The sequence below is a fragment of the Ornithorhynchus anatinus genome, chromosome 13 (genome assembly GCF_004115215.2).
Source record: "Ornithorhynchus anatinus isolate Pmale09 chromosome 13, mOrnAna1.pri.v4, whole genome shotgun sequence".
Taxonomy (NCBI): domain Eukaryota; kingdom Metazoa; phylum Chordata; class Mammalia; order Monotremata; family Ornithorhynchidae; genus Ornithorhynchus; species Ornithorhynchus anatinus.
In genome coordinates this window covers 19799866-19822997 of record NC_041740.1, presented here as the reverse complement: position 1 = coordinate 19822997, position 23132 = coordinate 19799866, and the positions used below count along the sequence as shown (strand labels likewise).

Genomic DNA, 23132 nt, shown 5'->3' with positions numbered 1-23132 from the left:
TGGGAGATGTACCTATGTATTGAGTTAAGATTTCTGATTCACCCCCCCCTCAAAAATGCCCTGTATTCTCCACTGTTGAAATAACGGTCACATCTTGGAGCTCGGGCTTGGGAGTCAGAGGTCATGGATTCTAATCCTGCCTCCGCCCCTTGTCACCTGTGTGACTTTGGGCAAGTCACATAGTCTCTTTGCCTCAGTTGCCTCACCTGTAAAATGGGGATTAATACTGTGAGCCCCATATGGGACAATCTGAGAACCTTGTATCTACTTTAGCACTAAGAACAGTGCTTGGCACATAGTAAGTGCTAAATTAATGTCATCATTATTATTATTAGTCTCTGGGAAGTGCATAGAAAAGCAGAAGTGGGGTCTCTCACTTCCCTTTGATATAAACTGGAATCCAATGGGATTTGCACAGCTGTTGCTTGGCTATGGCTGAAGCCTGTGATGGTATTGCTAATATTAATAATAATGATAATAGTGATTGTAGTATCTAAGCAGCATGGCGTAGTGGATAGACCATGGGCCTTGGAGTCAGAAGGTCATGGGTTATAATACTGGCTCCGCCACTCATCTACTGTGTGACCTTTGGCAAGTCGCTTGACTTCTCTGTGCCTCAGTTACCTCATCTGTAAAATGGGAATCGAGACTGTGAGCCCCGTGTGGGACATGGACTGTGTCTGGTATCTACCCCAGCGCTTAGTATAATGCCTTGCACATGGTAAGCACTTAACAAATACCATAATTATCAGCGTTTAGAACAGTCAGCACTTGGAACAGTGTTGGGCACATAGTAAGCACTTAAATACCATAACTATCAGCACTTAGAACAGTCAGTGGTTAGAACAGTGCTGGACACATAGTAAGCACTTAACAAATGCCATCATTATTATTATTATCTGTTAAGCACTTTCTCTGTGCCAAGCACTGTACTAAGCACTTCATATCCGACCGATCATTATTCTCCCCCACCTTCAAAGCCTTACTGAAGGCATATCTCCTCCAAGAGGTCTTCCCTGCCTAGGCCCTCCTTTGCTCTTCTCCCGCTCCCTTCTGCATCGCCCTGACTTGCTCCCTTAAGTCCGCCCCCAGCCCCACTTACTTCCATATCTGTCATTTTTAAATTTCTATTAATGTCTGTCCCCCACTCTAGACTGAAAGCTCAGTGTGGGCAGGGAATGTGTCTGTTTATTTTTCTACTGTACTCTCCCAAATGCTCAGTAGAGTGCTCTGCAACGATAAGCGCTTGTTAAATAGAATCGACTGCCTGACTGAATCCATGAAGTGTTGACTCAGTTCCTCACCCCAAAATTGCTATTCTTGGTGTGTACTGCCTTAGGGATTTGCTCCTAAACAGGATCTTCATCCTTTTCTTCCCCACCGGCAAGTTTTTCAAGTTTCTGTCCAGTTCAAATTAGGTGAGCGCTGCATCGGAGCAGCTTAAACAGAGGCATAAGCCAGACTCGGGAGGAGTGGAAATGCGAAGTGAGGAGGGGACTTGGCTGCTTCTTGATTTCTGCCTTTAAAATGTCTCTTCTGTTCTGTTTGCTCCCCTCCCCTCCCCAGGTATGCGTTAAGGTCTTACTATGTGCCAGACACTTTATTCAGTACTGGGGTAGGTATGAGCTAATCAAGTTGGACACAGCCCCTCTACCATATGGGGCTCGCAGTCTTCATCTCCGTTCTGCAGATGAGCTAACTGAGACCCAGACAAAGTGAAGTGACGTGCCCAAGGTCACAGAGCAGACAAGTGGGGAAGCTGAAATTAGTACCTGGGTCCCACTGAATCCCAGGTCCGTGCTCCATCCACTGCTTCCCAACTATTAACTATTTGTGGGCAGGGAATGTGTCAAACCAGCTTTCTAAGAAGTGCCCATGTGCCTCGCCCAAACCATTCATTCATTTGATCAAATTCTTGAGCACTTACTGTGTGCAAAGCCCTGTACTAAGCGCTTGTGAGAGTACAGTATGACAACAGACATATTCCTGCTCAAAACGAGTTCACATTCTAGAGGGGGAGACAGACATTAATAGAAATAAATGGATTATAGATATTTATATGTAAGGATACATACATATGTGCTGTGGGGATGGGAAGGAGGATGAATGAAGGAGCAAGTGAGAGCGGCATAGAAGGAAGTAGGGGAAAAGGGGAGGAGGGCTTAGTTGAGGCTTCTTGGAGGAGATGGGCCTTCTATAAGGTTTTGAAGTGGGAGAGAGCAATTATCTGTCCGATTAAACCACTTTTAGGTAAATCAGGGAAGGCTTTCTCTTCTCCCTTGCAGTGTTTTGGCCCCATTTCTCAGATTGAGTGACTTTTTTTCCCCCTTAAATGGGTTATTGGATGACTGCCAAACCTCAAAGGACTCTGCAGGGACTCCCTGTCTGTTAATTCCTCTGATAAAGGAATAGGGACATTTGATTTAAATGTGGGAAGAAGATGGTGAAACTGTGGGCACGGCTTTCTCGGAAAGGAGACCGGACATGGATAACGAGTGATTATTATTATTACTGTTGTTGTTATTCTATTTCTTAAGTGCTCACTGTTCTAAGTGCCTGGGTGGTACAAGTTAATCGGATCGGACACAGTCCCTGTCCCACATGGGGCTCACCAAGATCAGAGTGATGCGAAAGGGGGATGAGGTCTTTTCCCTTAGTCTTTGGGAACAGAAAGTGGTACATCCCATAGAATTGTGTAGAGGGAGGCACATGCAGAAGCAACTGGAAATCCTGGGAAGTTTTTTTCCAAAAGGAAGATCCCATTTCTAGGATCAGCTAGCTACAGGTCACAGAGGAATGTGAATCCACCAAGGACAATTTGCATTAGATCCTCCTGGATCTTCAGAGAGAGCCCCAGTCAGAGAGCAGAGAGCAGAACCTTGGGTTTCTTGTGGTAAATTTTCAGAAGAATCAGCAGAAAAGAATTTTGGGGATACTGATCTCTCAAACACCTCAGAGGTTGGGGTGAGGAATGGCTGGCTTGTCTTTTTCGGTCTCTTAGAAACTGATCAACCTTGTTGCTCATCTTAGCGGATCAACAGATCAATCAATTAATGGTATTTGCTGAGTGATTACAGTGTGCAGAACACTGAACTAAGTGCTTGGGAGAGTTGGTAGACAAGCTCCCTGGCCCACAATGAGCTTTCAGTCTAGAGCCAAAACGCCAACACGCCAGTATCTACGACAAATATGCCGATACCTGTGGGCAACAGTGACAAAGCCCAGCCGGCAGGTCGATCTAATTGAACAACTGAAATAGATAAAGTTTACTTTCCCCATATAAGCAACCTACTCAACAGAAGGCCCAAAGAGAAAACATTGAAACGGCTTTTAAATAAATATGTTTATGCGTCCAGATCTGAGCTCATTTTCATCTTCTGAAGCAGTTCAATTTTGTGTTTTCCTCAAGTGTTTTTTGAAACGGTTCTGAAATATTGACCTGTCCGGCATAGCTTGATGAAGCGTGGTGTTGGCTTTTATCTCCAGTGGTAAATCAATGGCTGACAGTTTCCACTCCAAAAAAAGAACAGGACCCCTTTGTAATTCTTTGTCAGATAATAGATCACTGCTTTAACTTGATTTATGCCTGTAAACTTTTCCACATTCAGCAAGAAATGTCTGTGAGGTTGGGGTGAAGAAAAATAAAGCAATCTGTATCAATTTAGGCAGCCAAACTGGGATTTCTCAGTAGGTCTAACAAGGTACCAGCTTTGAGGATGGAAAAGAGGCAAGGCTTCCACTGCTCTGAATTTGGATGGATTTTGCAACAGAGAAAGTCCTGAGAAAGGTTAAGTTTAGGGGTGTTTTTTTGTTTTTTTTAGCCCGGGGAAGAAAGGGCTGAGGGTTGTCTTGAAAACTGTCTTCAAGTCCTTGGAAGGTTTTAATAAAGATACTGAGTGGTGTTTATCAGGGCCCTGGAGACTAATCTAAAGCTTTAATAAAAGCAAGAGTGATTTAGTTTTAGAGGTAGAAGTACTATTAGGCATAGTAATGATAGTAATAATAATAATAATAATGATGGCATTTGTTGAGCGCTTACTGTGTGCACAGCACTGTTCTAAGTGCTGGGGGGGGGGATACAAGGTAATCAGGCTGTCCCACATGGGGCTCACACTATTAATCCCCCCATTCTAGACAGTGAGCCTGTTGTTGGGTTAGAATTGTCTCTGTTGCCCAATTGTACTTTCCAAGTGCTTAGTACAGTGATCTGCACACAGTAAGTGCTCATAAATACGATTGAATGAATGATTCCCAAATCTACCTCACCAGCCCTGATCTCTCTCCTTCTCTGTAGTCAATCAGTCCATCATATTTATTGAGTGCTCACTTTGTGCAGAGCACTGTACTTAACGCTTGGGAGAGCACAGTCGCTTCTCTGTGGCTCAGTTCCCTCATCTTTAAAATGAGGAATCGTTGCCTGTTCTCCCTCCTACTTAGGATGTGAGCCTTTTGTGGGACCCGATGATCTTGTGTCTACGCCAGCGCCTAGTACAGTGCTTGACACATAGTAAGCGCTTAACAAATACTAGTATTATCATTACAATGTAACAGAGTTGATACAGACGTTCCTAGTCTCATTTCTTCCTCCCTCCAAGACATTTCTATTTAGATTTCCTGCCAACACCTCAAATGTAATACATCTAAAACAGAACTCCTCATCTTCACACCCAAACCCTCTCTCGCCTGCCGACTTTGTAATGATAATATAGTAATAATCATAATATTTGATAAGTGCTTACTATGTGTCAAGCACTTTACTAAGCACTGGGTTAGATATAAAGTCATCAAGTAAGACACAGTCTCTGTCCATACGGAGCACATAGTCTAAGTAGGAGGGAGACCGGGTGCTGAATCCCTACTTTACGGATAAGGAAACTGAAGTACAGAGAATTTAAGTGACTTGCCCAGTACTTAGAACAGTGCCCAGTGCTTAGGACAGTGCTTGGCACATAATAAGTGCTTAACAAATACCAACATTATTAGTATTATTATTGTCCAAGGTCACCCAGCTAACAGATAAGTGGCAAAGCTGGGATTAGATTGCCTTTCTGTGCCAGTTGGTCACAGAAGACCACGTGCCATGACTCATGGAAAAACCAGCTCAGGTCTAGACCATCCAAGACCTTGTGTAATCAGACAGGAGGAAAAACTGATTGGCCCCATTTGACCCCTTAAATTTAATTCATTCATTCAATCGTATTTATTGAGTGCTTACTATGTGCAGAACACTGTACTAAGTGCTTGAGAGAGTACACTACAGCAATAAATGGTCACATTCCCTGAAAACCAATGGGCTTTTAGGCACATTATTGCAAAAGCCCTCTTCATCAATTCTTCAAGTTTACCCGCGACGGTTGGGAAAAATGAATCTTACATATATCAGTGGATGTTCTTGTTAGCTTGTATTTTGTTTTTTTTTAAATTATATTTATAAAGCCCTTTCTATATGCCAGGAACTGTACTAAGCTTTAGGGTAGATACAGGCTAATCAGGTTGGACATAGACAGGGTCCCACATGGGGCTCACAGTCTTAATCCTCATTTTACAGATAGATAACTGAGGCCCAGAGAAGTTAAGGTACTTGGTCAAGGTACCACAGCAGACAGTGGCAGAGTTAGGAGAAGAACTCAGGTCCTTTTGACTTCCAGGCCTGTGCTCTATTCAGGAAGTCACGCTGCTTCTTTCATTGTTTTGGGCAGGGAACGTATCTACCAACTCTGTTATATTGTACGCCCCCAAGCCCTTAGTACAATTCTCTGCCTAAAATAAGTGCTCAATAAATATGATTGATTGATTGATGTTGTACCACACTTTTCTCTCATAGTCTCAACATTAGAACCAGTCTAACCTAGCAACTACCTCTCTAGATTTGACAAAGTGCCTACCCTGAAATATCCACCCATTGAAGCCAAGAATAATTTACCCAAGAATTAGAAGGATGATTTGCTAATTTTAACCTGACCCACTGGGTACAATTATTTCAGAAGAAAAGGAAGGTTAAAAACATTGGGGCTAATTAGTCCCAGCAAGATGATCCCTGGATACATTTCCATCCTGGTGTTAAAATGAAAAACTGGCTTTTTATTTATCATCAGGAACAATGAAATAAAATGCGAGATCGAAATGAAAGATGATATTGACTCTAAAGTCAATTCTGCTTCATTCCGAAGTACTGGATTGAAATGAATTGCTTCACACTCTGTCATGTTTACCCACAGTGATTCTCATTTTTCATCTAGTTCCTGTTGTTCAGAAAACAAAAGCTCACCCATCCAAAGCAGATTCCCACTGAAGAAATCATTTGTTTTAGACTTTAAAATACTAATCATCATCATCTTTTTTTTGAAATCACACTAATATGGTATTGCTTTTAAAAGGAGGTCTGTTGGAGACATCTCATTCTGGCTTGATACAGAGCTGGATATATGTAGAGAAAATATTTTCAAGGGGACTCTATAGGGTGACAAGAAAGGAGGGAGAGAGTGATAGAGAGGAAGAGAGAGACAGAGAGAGAACCACCCTTGTTATGTGTACATAGCTATAAATTATATATATATTTTTATATTTATGCCTGTCTCTCCCTCTAGACTGTAAGCTCTTTGTGGGCAAGGGTCACGTCTACCAATTCTGCTGTATTGGACTCTCCCAAGTGCTTAGACAGACAGTGCACACAGTAAGTGCTCAATTGATGTGCAGATGACACTACCGATAGTGACATTTATCAACGCATGTTGGTGTGGTTTATGTGTAACCCTCGTGCATCGTATTTAGCAATCGCGAATCGTTAATTAATGGTATTTATTGATTACTTACTGTATGCAGATCACTGAGATAAGCACTCCGGAGAGTACCATATGAGTAGAGTTAGACACAGTCTCTGCTTTCAAGGAGCTGAAAAGCTAGTCGGGGGGAGAAAGACATTAAATATAACATCAGAGTATAAAGTTATATGCAGAAATGTAGGGAGGGTGAGGGTGAGGGTGGTGTCCCTTTCCACTAGGCCGCACTGCTTCATCTGGTTGCTGTCTCCTCAAATGAGGCTTATCAATCACTCCCCCCCATCCCCCTTCTGCTCCCCATCTGTTAAACCCAAATTGGCTCACATCCTCAGGAGTTCTTTACCTATTCACTAGTTTCATTTAGTGGATAGAGCACGGTCCTGAGAGTCAGAAGGATCCGGGTTCTAATCCCGGCTCCGCTGCTTCTCTGCTGTGTGACCCTAGACAAGTCACTCCAATTCTCTGTGCCTCAGTTACCTCAACCAGACAATGGGGATTAAGACTGGGAGCCCCATGGAGGATAGAAACTGCATCCAAACCGATTTGCTTGTATCCACCCCCAGCACTTAGTTCCAGTGCCTGGCACATAGTAAGTGCTTGACAATTCTGCAATTGTTAGATGGATTTGTATTCACATTTAGAAGCAGAATGATTAGAAGACCATGTAAAATCCATGTTAATAAGTAGAGAGAGAGTAACAGAGGAAGGTGGTGTTTTAATTAATGCTAATCTCATTTTAGGATGCAGGGAACACCTTTATCTCCTAGTTCTTTCCTTTTTTCTTTTCTTTTTTTTTTTTTTTTGAGCATGGGCCAAAGAGTTTCTGCCTGGAGATATGTGGGGCAGAAAAAAGCTGCAAACTGTACCAAACCTTAGTCTGAACAGATTTTTCCCCAGAGCATTCTGGGTATTCCCGAAGTATCCAAATTATCACCCAACATGGAACTGAACGATGCATTTTTGAGATGCTCAACTGAATCGGGAAGAAGTTGTGTTTAGTGGTGAGAGCAATCACCATGCAGGCTCTCTGTTGATTCGTGGAGGTTATTTCATCAGTGGGTATCTGGCCGGTCATTCTCGGTCTCCTTCGCAGGCGCCTCCTACCCCTCCCATCCTTTAACTGTTGGAGTTCCTCAAGGGTCAGTTCTTGGCCCTCTTCTGTTCTCCATTTACACTCAGTCCCTTGGTGAACTCATTCACTCTCACGGTTTTGACTACCATCTCTACGCAGATGACACGCAGATGTACATCTCCGCCCCGTCCTCTCCCCCTCCCTTCAGGCTCGCATCTCCTCCCGCCTCCAGGATGTCTCCACCTGGATGTTGGCCCACCACCTAAAATTCACATGAGCAAGACTGAGCTCCTCATCTTCCCTCCCAAGCCCGGTCCTCTCCCAGACTTCCCTATCACCGTGAATGTCACGACCATCCTTCCCGTTTCTCGGGCCCGCAGTCTCGGGGTCATCCTTGACTCGTCTCTCTCGTTCACCCCACACATCCTATCTGTTACCGAGACCTGCCGGTTTCACCTTTACAATATCGCCAAGATCCGCCCTTTCCTCTCCACCCAAACGGCTACCTTACTGCTACGGGCTCTCGTTATATCCCGGCTAGACTACCGGGTCAGCCTTCTCTCTGATCTCCCTTCCTCCTCACTCGCCCCACTCCAGTCTATTCTTCACTCCGCTGCCCAGCTTATCTTCCTGCAGAAATGATCTGGGCATGTCACTCCCCTTCTTAAACACCTCCAGTGGTTGCCTATCGACCTCCGCTCCAAACAAAAACTCCTCACTCTAGGCTTCGAGGCTCTCCATCACCTTGCCCCTTCCTACCTCTCCTCCCTTCTCTCTTTCTACTGCCCACCCTGCACGCTCCATTCCTCTGCCGCCCACCTCCTCACCGTTCCTCGGTCTCGCCTATCCCGCCGTCGATCCCTGGGCCACGTCCTCCCGCGGTCCCGGAATGCCCTCCCTCCTCACCTCCCTCCTCACCTCTGCCAAACTAATTCTCTTCCCCTCTTCAAAACCCTACTTAAAACTCACCTCCTCCAAGAGGCCTTCCCAGACTGAGCTCCCCTTCTCCCTCTACTCCCTCTACCGCCCCCCCTCACCTCTCTGCAGCCTAACCCTCTCTTCCCCCCATTTCCCTCTGCTCCTCCCGCTCTCCCTTCCCATCCCCTCAGCTCAACTGTATATATTTTCATTACCCTATTTATTTTGTTAATGATATGTACATCGCCTTGATTCTATTTAGTTGCCATTGTTTTTCGAGATGTTCTTCCCCTTGACTCTATTTATTGCCATTGTTCTTGTCTGTCTGTCTCCCCCGATTAGACCGTAAGCCCGTCAAAGGGCAGGGACCATCTCTATCTGTTGCTGACTTGTTCATTCCAAGCGCTTAGTACAGTGCTCTGCACATAGTAAGAGCTCAATAAATACTATTGAATGAATGAATGAATGACAGAAGGTGTAAACCCCATCATGAGTAATGAAAAGGAAGGAGCAAGCACGAGCCGGGAAGTCCGAGGACTCGGATTCTAATCCCGGCTCTACCTCTTATCTGCTGTGTGGCATTGGGCAAATCACTTAACTTCTCCATGCCTCAGTTTCTTCGTCTATTAAAAGGGGATTTGATGCCTGTTCTCCCTCCTACTTGGACTGCAAGTCCTGTGTCAGGTGTGTGGGACGACTATCTTTTATATCTACCCCAGCGCTTAATACAGTGTTTGCTACATAGAATATAGCTGAGGGAATTTCCTCTCAACCCTGACTGGCTGCCCATCGGCATGATACTGATTTGCATATCCTCTCCCCTAGGATTAATCAATCAATAAATTGTATTTATTGAGGATTTACTGTGCAGAGCACTGTTCTAAGTGCTTGGGAGATTATGACACATTCCCTGCCTACCAAGAGTTAACACTCCAGGGGGAAGACAGACATTAAAATAAGTTTTAGATATGTACATAATTGCGGTGGGGCTGAGGGTAGGGTGAATAAAGGGTGCAAATTCAAGTGCAAGGATGACACAGAATGGAGAAGGAGTAGAGAAAATGAAGGTTTAGTCAGGAAAGGCCCCTGGAAGGAGATGTTCCTTCAAGTAAGGCTTTGAAGGTGGGGAGAGTCATTGTCTGTCGGATATGAAGAGGGAGGACATTCCAGGACAGAGGTAGGACACAGACCAAAGGTCGGGGTGAAGTAGATGAGACAATAATAATAATAATACTGATTATGGTATTTGTGAAGCCTTACTATTTGCCAGCCAGCTCTGGGGTGGATACAAGCAAATCAGGTTGGATACATTCGCTGTCATACATGGGGCTCACAGTCTCCGTCCCCATTTTACAGATGAGGCAACTGAAGCACAGAAAAGTGAAAAGACTTGCCCAAGGTCACACAGCAGACAAGTGGCAGAGCCAGAACTAGAACCTATGACCTGACTCCCAGGCTTGTGCTCTATCCACTATGCCACGCTGCTAAATTGGTGTTAGAGGAGCAAAGTGAGCGTCCTGGGTCGTTGTGGGAAATCAGGGAGGTGAGATAGGAGGCGGCCAGGTGATTGAGTGCTAGATTGATTGATCAAAGAAAGCAGGAACTATTGAGAACCTTCCTACTACTTTCTTCTTGGTCTATTTCCACCCCTTTGTGGAATAAAATGCTCTCCCGAAATGCCCCCAGTTCTATCCTGATTCTGAATAAGAGCTTAATATGCATGCTACTAATACTACTAATAATAATTCTGGTATTTGTTAAGTGCTAGCCAAGTGGCTTCAGTGGCCAAGCCCTGTACTAAGCCTGGAGTAATCATGTCAGACAGTCCTACAAGGGGCTCAAGTCTAAGCAGGCGGGAGTACAGGTATTTCATCCCCATTTTACGGATGAGGACACTGAGGGCCAGAGAAGCCAAGTGACTTGCTCAAGGTGATGCATCACTTGTCAGCCATAGCCAGGTAGTTTTGTTTTCACTATTACTATACTCGTTAAGTATTTTCTGTCTGCCACGCATTGCTGTAAGCATCGGAAGAGATACAACTTAATCAGTTTGGTCAAAGTCCCTTTCTCACGTGGAGTTCTTAGTTTAAGTAGGCAGAGTAGGATTTGATCGCCATTTTACAGATGAGGTAATTGAGGCACAGAGAAGTCCCATAGCAGACACATGGCAGAGGCGGGATTAGAACCCAGTTCCTCTGACTCCCAGGCCCGGGCTCTTTCCACTGGGCCATGCTGCATCTCGAATGGATCTTAAAAAGGTTCTGGCAGAGGGTGGTGGCCCAACCAGAGGAAAAACTTGAGTAGCAGGTGCTTAGTTCAGACGGGCTGAGAGAAGGGCACCAAAACCATCCTGGCTTCTCTCCTTCCGTTCCTTGTCAATTATTCCTACATGGGAAGCGCTGGTAGGCGTGTCCTCTGGCTCCTTCAATTCCGTCTGCCCTTCATTCGAAACGGGCACCGCCGAGGTGAGGAGAGTTGTGGATGTTTCCGGTGTCCGTCCCAGAAATGATGGATGTTTGGCCTCGATCTTCTCGCTAGACTCCTTAACTACCAAGAGACAGCTGCTCGTGGAATTGATGGGAAGGCTGGCTGTCTCTCATTCTGGTTATAAATTCTCTGATTTGTGTTTCTCGATTGAGTGCCTCTAGATCCTGCAAGAGTTGGGGTGAGACGGGGTTTGAAGAAAAAGTCATGCAGACTGGTAGCTTCGATCCAGTTCTTCAGCTTCTTCAGAACAGAGAGGCTGAGACAAGTCACTCACTGGTGTGTATCGAGCGCTTACTATGTGCAGAGTACTGTACTAAGCGCGTGGGAGAATACAACAGAGTTGGTAGGCACGCTCCCTCGCATGGGCCTGGAAGTCAGAAGGTTGTGGGTGCGAATGCTGGCTCTGCCACTTGTCTGCTCTGTGACCTTGGGCAAGCCACTTCACTTCTCTGGGCCTCAGTTCCCTCATCTGTAAAATGGGGATAGAGACTGTGAGCCTCCCATGTGGGACAGGGGCTGGGTCCCACCCGACTTGCTTGTATCCACCCCAGCGCTTAATACAGTGCCTGGCACATAGTAAGAGCTTAACACGATCATCATTAAGCACATGGTGTTTATTTCCTGATATTATGGCCCTATACTAAAATGTCCAGTCTTCATCCATGGGAAATCTGGGAGTTTAGAGTCACGACCAGGCTGTCCTTTGCAGTAAAGCACAAATGAACCTGAATACAAGCCGCATGGGACAGTGCATATGAATGGTGAGCCCTGTTTACCCAATTGGTGAGTTTAAGCAAGGTCAGCGAGTTTCTCAAAATGAATCAGAGCAAGAGGCTGCTCCAAACACAATCAGGCTAGCTGAAATGGAAGCAGATTTCACGTGGGGAACCGAATGCCATTTCAGAGAATAGGTCTTTAACTAAAGACTTCATACATCTTTCATGGGTCCTGTAAGTCTACTAAGCCACTGAACCTTGCTGAAAGCATATACCTGTCAAAGGCCTGTCTGTTAATGCCTCTGTATGCATCATTCTCGAGCTGGTTCTTATTACCCCTGACTGCCCTTGTAAGAAGACTGTCCCCTTAGGTAACCATCACCCAAGTGACCGCACTCCAGGATCAATCGGTCAATCAGTGGTATTTGAGCACTCACCATGTACAGAGCACAGCACTAAGCGTGTGGGTGAGTACGATATAACAGAGTTGGTAGATGCACTCCCCGCCCACAACGAACTTACGGTCTAAGGGGGAAACGGATGCTAATATAAGTAAATAAATTACAGATATGTACATTAAGTGCTGCAGGGATGAGGGAGGGGTGAATAAAGTGTGCAAATCCAAGTTCAAGGGTGATGCAGAAGGGCTTGGGAGAAGAATTGAGGGGTTCATCGGGGAAGGCCTCTTGGAGGAGATGTGCTTTAAATAAGGCTGTGTAGGTGGGGAGAGAGATCGTCTGGTGGATATGAAGAGGGAGGACATGGGCGAGAGGTTGGCGGTGAGATAGACGAGATGGAGGTACAGTGAGTAGGTTGGCATTAAAGGAGCAAAGTGTGCGGGCTGGGTCATAGTAGGAAATGCAGTGGGATCCTGGTTTATGGCAGATCAACCAATCAGGCCGTGATCGGTGGTATCTATGGAGTGTTTACTGTGTGCTGAGATAGTACTCCTCTGGATTCTAATGCCAGGGTATCCCATCCCACCATAATGTAGTAGATGCACACCTTTACAGCACAGTCCTTTTATAGTCAGAGAAATCCAAATTCTCCAATTCTTCCCCTAATCTCCTCCTTCGTTCCCATCCATCAAAGCCACAGAATGAATTCCTTTCTTTTGAAGATAATGTATGTGTGGTGAGGGGGTTTGTGGTTGATGGGGAGGGGGGAAGACGTGAGTTAATCTCTTCTCAGAAGAAATTCCTTCAGGTATCTCTTCTCAAAGGAACTTCCTCCAGGAACCTCTATTCAAAGGCAATTCCTCTAGGAATCTCTTCATCTCTACTCAAAGGAAATTCCTCCAGGAATCTCTTCTCAAAGGAAATTCCTCTCCTGATGATGTAAACAGTAGTTTCCCCCATTGTTTGACAATAGTATGAGGGAAGATTTTCCTGGAGAGGTCTTGGTTTTGATGCTGGTACACGTGAACCTTCTCCTTGAGCAGTTCTAGAGATGGCCAGGTTGTATGCCCTGGACTGATGCAGGCTCAGAGCGGGTATGTTTCTGCTATTATTCTGCAGTTGATACACCATGTACTTAGTGAACCACTGGACCACTGATAATAATTCTGAACTATATGTTTAGGGAAACCATTATTATTATTGAATGGATTGGCAAACAAAACACCAGCATCTGTCCCAGGGCCCTAGGCCAGGCAGAGTAGGGACTTTTTTTTTTAATGGTATTTGTTAAGGTCTTAATGTATGCCAGGCACTGAACTAAGCGCTGGGTTAGATACAAGGTAATCAGGTTGGACATAGTCCATGTCCCACATGGGGCTCACAGTCTCGATCCCCATTTTCCAGATGAGGTAATTGAGCCACAGAGAAGTTAGCGACTTACCCAAGGTCACACGGTGGAGGAAAAATTAGAGCCTTCCGACTCCCAAACCTGTGGTTTTCCATGGATTATGAGTCAGGAATAGGGCTTTCCCCTATAATAACATACCCTGCCCTATAGACCCCCCCCAGTGAGAAGCAGTGTGGATAGAGTCCGGGCCTGGGAGTCAGAAGGACCTAAGTCCTAATACCAGCTCACCCACTTGCCTGCTGTGTGACCTTGGACAAGTTGCTTCACTTCTCTGGGCCTCAGTTACCTCGTCTACAAAATGGACATTAAGACTGTGAGCCTTATGTGGGACAGGGACTGTGCCCAACCTGATTACCTTGTATTTTACCACAGTGCTTAGAACAGTGTTTGGCACATAGTAAGCACTTAATAAATACGATTATAATGATAATACCACTCCCCACTCCCAGCCACGACCCTAATTAATCTGGACTAATGTTCTGTGGGATGATGATGCCAGCCAATGATATGGTATTTGTTAGGCACTTACTGTGTATAAGGCACTGTACTCAGCGCTGGGGTAGATACAGGTTAATCAGGTTAGATACAGAAAACAATCTGGAAAAAAAATAGTCTCTGGACAATTCAATCTGAGCAGGGAACACTTCTGCCAACTCTGTCATATTGTCCTCTCCCAAGCGCTTACTATAGTGCTCTGTATTCAGTAAGCACTCAATAAATCCCTTTGGTCGATGGATTTATGGAGCTCTTGTGTAAGGTTAATTTGACTGACCTGCCTTTCAGTGAGAAAGACTGTCCACTAACAACAAAGGAGCCTTTCCAGTTTTTCCAGTTCTCGATGCAGGACCATCGACTACCCGATTTAGCTTTTTCGATCCGTAGGCGGGCCCCTTCCAATTGATTTTAAAAGGGACAAATGCTGACCTTTCTCCAATTAAACTGCCGACAGAAACATGGCAAATTCCCATGCTATTATAAAACAACCTCTGGGGAATCATCCCCCTCGAAGCGCATTTCACATCTCATTTATTAATTGAATGAGAATGAATAGTTTCTGACGCCTCTTGCCCCGAGAACTTTTTGAAAACTAGTCCCTGAAGGTTATGAAGCCAGAGCTTGAAGCTAACAGGCTGGTTTGGGTGAAAAATCAGGAAAAAAATGCAAAGAGACAACAGAACTATTAGTGAAACAGTGGCAGCAAGATGGTGCCTTTATAGTAAGGCCCAGGGAGTTTCCCTCAGGATGAATACGTTTTCTGAAAAAACGTGATCTAATAGCTTTCCCCAAATTGCTTCTGCATTAAAATCGAATGCTCCACAGCACTTATGTACATATCCGTAATTCATTTATTTATGCTAATGCCTACCTCCCTCTTGAGACTGTATGCTCCCCATGGGAAGGAAACATGTCTACCAGCTCTGCTATATTGTACTATCCCAGGTGCTTAGTACAGTGCTCTGCACACAGTAAGCGCTCAATTATAGATTGGTTAAAGGGTTTCCACTGGTTATCTGGTTAAACAGAAGTATTTTCACCTTCAGAGACTTTCCAAACAGCCGCTGTGCAACGGCTTTACATTTTAGTGTCAGTGTGAGAAAAGAGGTTTCCAGAGTCTGCTCTTTTTTAATCTCTTGTGGCCTTTTGGAAGTCATCTATCTGCCCCACTTGACAGAAGGCGTTGGCGAGCTGTCTGTTGCTGGATTAGCCTCTGTCTCCCCTCTTCCCTGTTCTTCCAATCTGCTGTTTATTAGAGTGTTTTGGGGCTGAGATGCCATTTGTGATAGTGGCTCATACGTTGTGGAGAAGCAATGTGGTCTAGTAGATAGAGCACAGGCTTAGGAGTCAGAAGGACCTGGGCTACAATCCTGGCTCTGCCACTCATCTACTGTGTGACCTTCGGCAAGTCACTTCACTTCTCTGGACCTCAGTTACCTCATCTGGAAAATAGGGATTAAGATTGGGAGCCTTAGGTAGGACAGGGACTATGTCCAACCTGATTTCATTGTATCTACCCCAGTGCTTAGTACAGTGCCTGACACATAGCGCTTAACAAATATCACAGTTATTATTATTATTGTGAGTTGGTAGATGGGATTCTGCTATGCCCAAATCTCTGCTTGAGACCCAAGTTTGATTCTAAGGTAAAGGGAACGATTCTTTCCACTCTTTAGGGGCACTAAAACTTGGTTCTTTTTTAATTTTTTTAATGGTACTTGTTAAACACTTATTTTTTGACAAGCACTATACTGAACGCTGGGAAAGATACAAGATAAACAGTTTGGACACGGTAGTTGTCCCATATAGGACTCACATAGGAAGGAGGAGGATTGAAGCCCCATTTTACAGATGAGGAAACTAAGGTACAAAAAAATGTTCACAGTCTAGGAGGGGGGAGCAGACATCAAAACAAATAAACAGGCATCAATGGCACCAGTATAAATAAATGGAATTAGAGCTATGTGTACACATCAGAACAAGGAAAACAAGAATTAATACAAAATAAATAGAATTACATATATATATATAATATGTACATATATACACAAGTGCTGTGGGGCGGGGAGGGGAGTAGAGCAAAGGGAGCGAGTTGGGGTGATGTGGGGCGGGGGGGGGGGCTGAGTAAAAGTGGGGCTTAGTGTGGGAAGGCCTCCTGGAGGAGGTGAGTCTTCATTAGGGCTTTGAAGGGGGGAAGTGTGATTCTTTGGCGGTTTTGAGAAGGGAGGGCATTCCAAGCCAGAGGTAGGACGTGGCCCAGGGATTGATAGCGGGACAGAGGAGAACGAGGTGCAGTGAGAAGGTTAGCACCAGAGAAGCGGAGTGTGTAGTCTGGGATGTATAAGGAAAGAAGGGAGGTGAGGTAAGTTAAGGGACTTGCCCAAGGTCACAAGTGGCAGAGCCGGGATTAGAACCTATGATCTGTTCCCTGTCCACAACGAGCTTAAATTCAAGGTGTAAAGGGTGACAATATTGTCCAAATGGACTGCGTGACTTGAGCCTCTGCCAAAGGCACATCAAAGTATTTACTGAATGCCTACTGTGTGCAGAGCGCTGTACTAAGCGTTTGGTAGAGTACCGTACAACAGAATTGGTACCCTGCCCACAAGGAGCCGACAGTCCAGAGGAATTGGTAAACAGGTTCCTTGCCCACAGGAAGTTTATACCTAGAGGGGGAGAGAGACACTAAAAAATTAAGTAAATGGAATACGATTCTAGCTAGAGTCCTTCCGAGCAGAACCTTGCAGATCACAGTCAACTCTGCCCACCTGATTCTCGGTCAGATCACAGCCCAGCAGATACTATCTTTTCAGCATGACAGAGACACGAAAGGGCAGGGAACCCCAGCAAGACCTTCGCTCCACGTGCTCATCGATCGTACAGAAGCACTGGACCTCATCAATAAGCCGGGGCTCTGGAAATCGCTAAACAAATTAGGTTGCCCTGAAACATTCACCAAGGGCAGAGAGTGTGTCTACCGACTGAACTGAATTGTAATAATAACTGTGGTATTGAAGCACCTGCTGTGTGCTGGGAACTGTAGTAAGTGCTGGGGTGGATACAAGCACTTGGTACGGTGCTCTGCACATGCTAAGCACTTAATAAATACCATTGATTTATATGTTTTCTGCACCACGCTCAGGTCAGACAGTCTATTAGGAGCTTGGACAATACTACCACCCTTTAGATCTTGAAGGTAAGCTCTTTGGACGGGGAACGTATCTACCAAATCCTCTAAAAGGGAGGGAAAGGAGGAGAAGGGAGAGTGGAAAACATGCAGAACCGAAGTATAGGAATCCAGCACTTTGCAACAGATGCCAAAGGGAGGCTCCCTCACTCAGCTGCCTTAGCAAGCAAGTCGCTTCTTCCGTCAGTGGAGTCTTGGAGAAGACAGATCTCAGCCAGCCCTGGGCTGCCAGGCTCCACCAGGAAGCAGAGGCCCCTGCATAATACTAATAATGGTATTTCTTAAGCGCTTACTATGTGCCAGGCAGAATACTAAGCACTGGGAAGGATAGAAGCAAATTGGGTTGGACACAGTCTCTGTCCCTCAGCGGGCTCACAGTCTTAATCCCCATTTTCCAGATGAGGTAACCGAGGCCCAGAGAAGTGAAGTGACTTGCCCAAGATCACACAGCAGGTACGCGGTGGAGCCGGGGTTAGAACCCAGGCCCTTCTGACCCCAAGGCCCATACTTTATCCACTAGGCCATGCTGCTTCTCGATGACTGTTCGGTTCGAGCCATGGCCTGGTGGAATAACACTGGGACTTCCTCTACTCCTCCCTCCTGCGTCACCCTCGTACCTGGATTTGCACCCTTAATTCACCTTCAGCCTCATCTTCAGTCCTACAGCACTTATTTCCATATCCATGATTTATTTCTTTATATTCATGTCTCCTTCCCCCTCTAGACTGCAAGCTCTCTGTTGGCTGGGAGCGAGTCGCAAGTTCTCTCTGACCTCCCTTCCTCCTCTCTCGCCCCGCTCCAGTCTATTCTTCACTCTGCTGCCCGGCTCATCTTCCTGCAGAAACGATCTGGGCATGTCACTCCCCTTCTTCAACAACTCCAGTGGTTGCCTATCGACCTCCGCTCCAAACAAAAACTCCTCACTCTAGGCTTCGAGGCTCTCCATCACCTTGCCCCTTCCTACCTCTCCTCCCTTCTCTCTTTCTACCGCCCACCCCGCACGCTCCGCTCCTCTGCCGCCCACCTCCTCACCGTCCCTCGGTCTCGCCCATCCCGCCGTCGACCCCTGGGTCACGTCCTCCCGCGGTCCCGGAACGCCCTCCCTCCTCACCTCCGCCAAACTGATTCTCTTTCCCTCTTCAAAACCCTACTTAAAAATCACCTCCTCCAAGAGGCGTTCCCAGACTGAGCTCCTCTTCCCCCTCTACTCCCTCTGCCATCCCCCCTTTACCTCTCCGCAGCTAAAGCCTCATTTTCCCCTTTTCCCTCTGTTCCTCCACCTCTCCCTTCCCATCCCCACAGCACCGTACTCGTCTGCTCAACTGTATATATTTTCGTTACCCTATTTATTTTGTTAATGAATTGTACATCGCCTTGATTCTATTTAGTTGCCATTGTTTTTACGAGATGTTCTTCCCCTTGACGCTGTTTATTGCCATTGTTCTTGTCCGTCCGTCTCCCCCGATTAGACTGTAAGCCCGTCAAACGGCAGGGACTGTCTCTATCTGTTGCCGACTTGTTCATCCCAAGCGCTTAGTACAGTGCTCTGCACATAGTAAGCGCTCAATAAATACTATTGAATGAGTCTACCAACTCTGTTGGAGTGTACTCTCCCAAGCGAGAAGCAGCAGGGCCGAGTGGATAGAGCCCGGGCCTGGGAGTCAGAAGGACCTGGGTTCTAATCCCAGCTCTGCCAACTCTCTGCAGCATGACCATGAGCCTCAGTCTGGCCCTCAGTTCCTTCATCTGGAAAATGGGGATTAAGACTGTGAGCCCCATGTGGGACCGGGACTGTGTCCCATCTGATCAGGTTGTAACCAGCCCAGCACTTAATACAGTGCCTGGCACATCATAAGTGTTAAACAAATACCATCATTATCATTATTACTATAGCGCTCTACACACTGTAAGCGCTCAATAAATATGATTGATTGATTGACTTGTTTGCTAAGGCAGGTCATAAACAAGCAGTGGAAGTCAGAATGCTTTTACAGGAATCTATCCCGTTCATGTCTGGGCTCAATTCCAGTGAAGTTTTGGGATTCAGCCAAAGCAACAGCTGGGAGGCCACGGATGGATGGCCAGATCTTATCTTTTAGATCTGTGATTTCTGTTGCTTTTGAATGATTTTGAAAAAAAAGAAAAACCACCTCCCTAAGACTAGCGCTGTAACAACTAATCTAAAGGATCACTTTATCCTAATCCACAATATTTAGGACATCCCATCTGCCTGTCTTCCTTCCTTGGCTAGAAAAATCATGAAATTGAAAATTCTTATTGAATAACTGGTTTACATTATTACTATGAGGATGGCTCAAGCTACCGCTATTCCTGAATTTTGAATTTCAGAGCAGCAGAATGTGTTCACGCCCTCTGTACCCGAGTAGAAAGTCTGAGAAAGACTTGAGCCCCTCAGACAGAAACTTTCAAAGGTTGGCATTATCAACCCTCTCTGCCACGTGTCTTTTCTTTATTTCTATTAATGTCCGCCACCCCCACTAGACTGTGAACTCTCTGTGGGCAGGGAATGGGTCCACCAACTCTGTTGTGTTGTACTTCCCCAAGAGTATAGTACCGTGCTCTCTGCACACACTAAGCGTTCATGATGCCTGTCTGCTTGTTTTGTTTTACTGTCTGTCTCTCCCCCTTCTAGACAGTGAGCCCGTTATTGGGTAGGGATTGTCTCTGTTGCCGAATTGTACTTTCCAAGCACTTAGTACAGTGCTCTGCACACAGTAAGCGCTCAATAAGTACGATTGAATGAAAGAATGATTGATCGATTGAGAGAGTATTAGGCACAATCCCTGCCCTCAGGGTTTACAGTCTGGCAGGGGAGATGGTCTGACAATCATAAAAATAATAATGTTGGTATTTGTTAAGCGCTTACTATGTGCAGAGCACTGTTCTAAGTGCTGGGGTAGATACAGGGTAATCAGGTTGCCCCACATGAGGCTCATAGTCTTCATCCCCATTTTACATATCAGGTAACTGAGGCACAGAGAAGTTAAGAGACTTGCCCACAATCACACAGCTGACAAGTGGCGGAGCCGGGATTCGAACCCATGACCTCTGACTCCCAAGCCCGTGCTCTTTCCACTGAGCCACGCTGCTTCTCTCAATCATGTTTATTGAGTGCTTATTGTGTGCAGAGCACTGTACTTAGTGACCGGGAGAGTACAAGATAATCAATAGACACACTCCCTGACCTCAACCAGCTTACAGTTTAGAGGTGGAGAAACAATAAATTGTAAACTGTAGGTAGAGGAGGCAGCAGAATGAAAAGATGTATACAATCAACCATTCAATGGTAGCCATCAATCTCCAAGGGAACAGTTTCCCATGGGGATCAGTGTAGCCTAATGGATAGAGCACGGGCCTGGAAGTCAGAAGGACTTGAATTCAATTCCTGGCTCCACCACCAGTTTGTTTTGTGACCTCAAGCAAGTCACTTACCTTCTCTGCACCTCAGTAACCTCATCTATCAAATGGGGATTAAGACCGGGAGCCCCATGTGGGACATGTGTCCAACCTTTCTCATATCTACCTCAGTGCTTAGTACAGTGCCTGGCACAGCGTAAGTATTTAACATTACCATAAAATCAATCACTAGTATTTACTGAGTGCTTACTTTGTGAAGAGCATTATATAAAAGCAGCTTCAACTCCCTCCAGCCTATCCCCTTCCTGCTTTCAGGCCCCTAGCTGCTTTCTCCCACTTTCAGTCTGTCAGTAATAAAATTTGAATGTCGGACATTTTCATTCATCCCGTTTGCAAAAATCATTCTCTGCAGTTTGCTAGGAAAAGTTTAGCGGAGGGATGATTTTCAATATCTCTGTCCTGCCACCACCAAAAAGCTATTTTGAGAAGCAGCGTGCATTAGTGGAAAGAACCCAGGCTTGGGAGTCAGAGGTTGTGGGTTCTAATCCCGCCTCTGCCTCTTATCACCTCTGTAACTTTGGGCAAGTCACTTCTCTTCTCTGTGTCTCAGTTATCTCATCTGTAAAATGGGGATTAAGACTGAGCCCCACGTGGGACAACCTGATTACCTTGTATCTACCCCAACGCTTAGAACAGTGGTTGGCACATAGTAAGCATTTAACAAGTACTTTTATTATTATTACTCAGGACCTCCCAGCTTTCCTCTGTAAACCAACAGGTTTGAGCTTCCTTTTTTCTTTTTTTAATGTTATTTGTTAAGCACTTACTGTATGTCAGGCACTGTACTAACTGCTGGGGTGGATACAAGCAAATCGGATTGGACACAAGTCCCTGTCCCACATGGGGCTCACAGTCTCAATCTCCAGTTTACAGATGAGGTAACTGAGGCCAAGACCTGTCCAAGGTCACAGAGCAGACAAGTGGGGAAGCCGGGATTAGAACCCAGGTCTTTCTGCCATCGAGGCCAGTGCCCTAGCCACTAGACCGTGCTGCTTTTTTGAAAGACCGAGGCCTGCAGACAATCATTACCATGGAAAAAAGCTCTCACATCAAGCCCAAGCAGAGAGGAGCAGTTGGATATTTTTTCCAAAGTGCCCACATGAAATCTCGTGCTGGAGCTCCAATGTACTGAAATCTAGCTGCCGCTTGGCTGGGCTCCGCTCTGTCCTTTGGCAACCTCCAACCCTGCCGACTCCGACGATTTCAAAACCAGCCCTTTCTGAAGCGTTTTCTGCTGATGAAACATGGCGGGCTTGGAATCTTGCCGACCTCATGGGTCTCATGGGCCGGCTATTAGAGCTTGGTATTTTACATCTCCTCAGACTGTCTACTGTGCCCGAGAGGGCAGCCAGCGGACTGCCGAATCGACTGACCCGTTTCTCAACTGGAACAGGAGGATTTTAAGAGCAAGTTTCTGCTTTGGACGCCGTGTGGAAATCTCCCCAAAGCGTGGGAGGGGTTGTGTCTCCTAAATCAAGTGTTTAAAATGTCACCTTTGAATGTGCTAAGTGACTTTCCTTCCCATTTGTATTTCTCTGTTGTTTCAGGAACTCCATTGAAATCTGGGCTTCTGGTCTCCGAGAATCTTCCAAGTTTTAAGCATAGAGTGTTTCAAAAGTGTGAGGCCCTCAAGCCAAGATTCCCAGATCAAGCCTATCAGGTACAGGTTGAAACTGAATTTTCTGATATTTTCCTAACCTCTTCCAATGAACTGTTAAAAATTTTGGTTTATCCACTCTTTTTCTGCAGTGCCCGGAGCAGGGAGGAATCTTGGCAGAAGTGTATTCAGATCCGTCCTTTTCATACTACAAAGATCAAATCATTCCAGCTGTGAGGGAGAAGTTTTTTTTGGGTTTTTTTTTAATGGTATTTACTAAGCACTTACTATGTGCCAGGCACTGTACTAAGCACTGGGGTAGATACTAGATAATCAGGTTGGACAAGTTCCATGTCCTACATGGGGCTTCCAGTGTTAACCCCCATTTTATAGATGGGTGACCGAGGCACAGAGAAGTGAAGTGACTTGCCTGAGGTCACACAGCCGAGAAGGGGCAGAGCCGGGATTAGAAGGCACGTCCTCTGACTCCCACTGTTGCGAGTGGCTCCTTGAAAATTGGCGCTATCTCATTCTCACATTACCGATTCAAAAAAAAAAATGAGAATAAGAATAAATAGAAAGTAGGGTGAAAATCACTAAAGATCAAACTGCAGCAAAATCCACTTACAGGAGATGG

At 45.6% G+C, this 23132-nt stretch overlaps 1 long non-coding RNA gene across 1 annotated transcript in view; it reads left to right on the top strand.

The window, feature by feature from the left end:
• The window catches only part of LOC120638747, a 78415-nt gene that overhangs the window by 43085 nt on the left and 12198 nt on the right, over positions 1–23132 (top strand). Inside the window, exon 3 of the long non-coding RNA XR_005660658.1 lies at positions 22446–22558. This is a non-coding gene — a long non-coding RNA (uncharacterized LOC120638747). The remainder of the gene's footprint in view (positions 1–22445; positions 22559–23132) is intronic.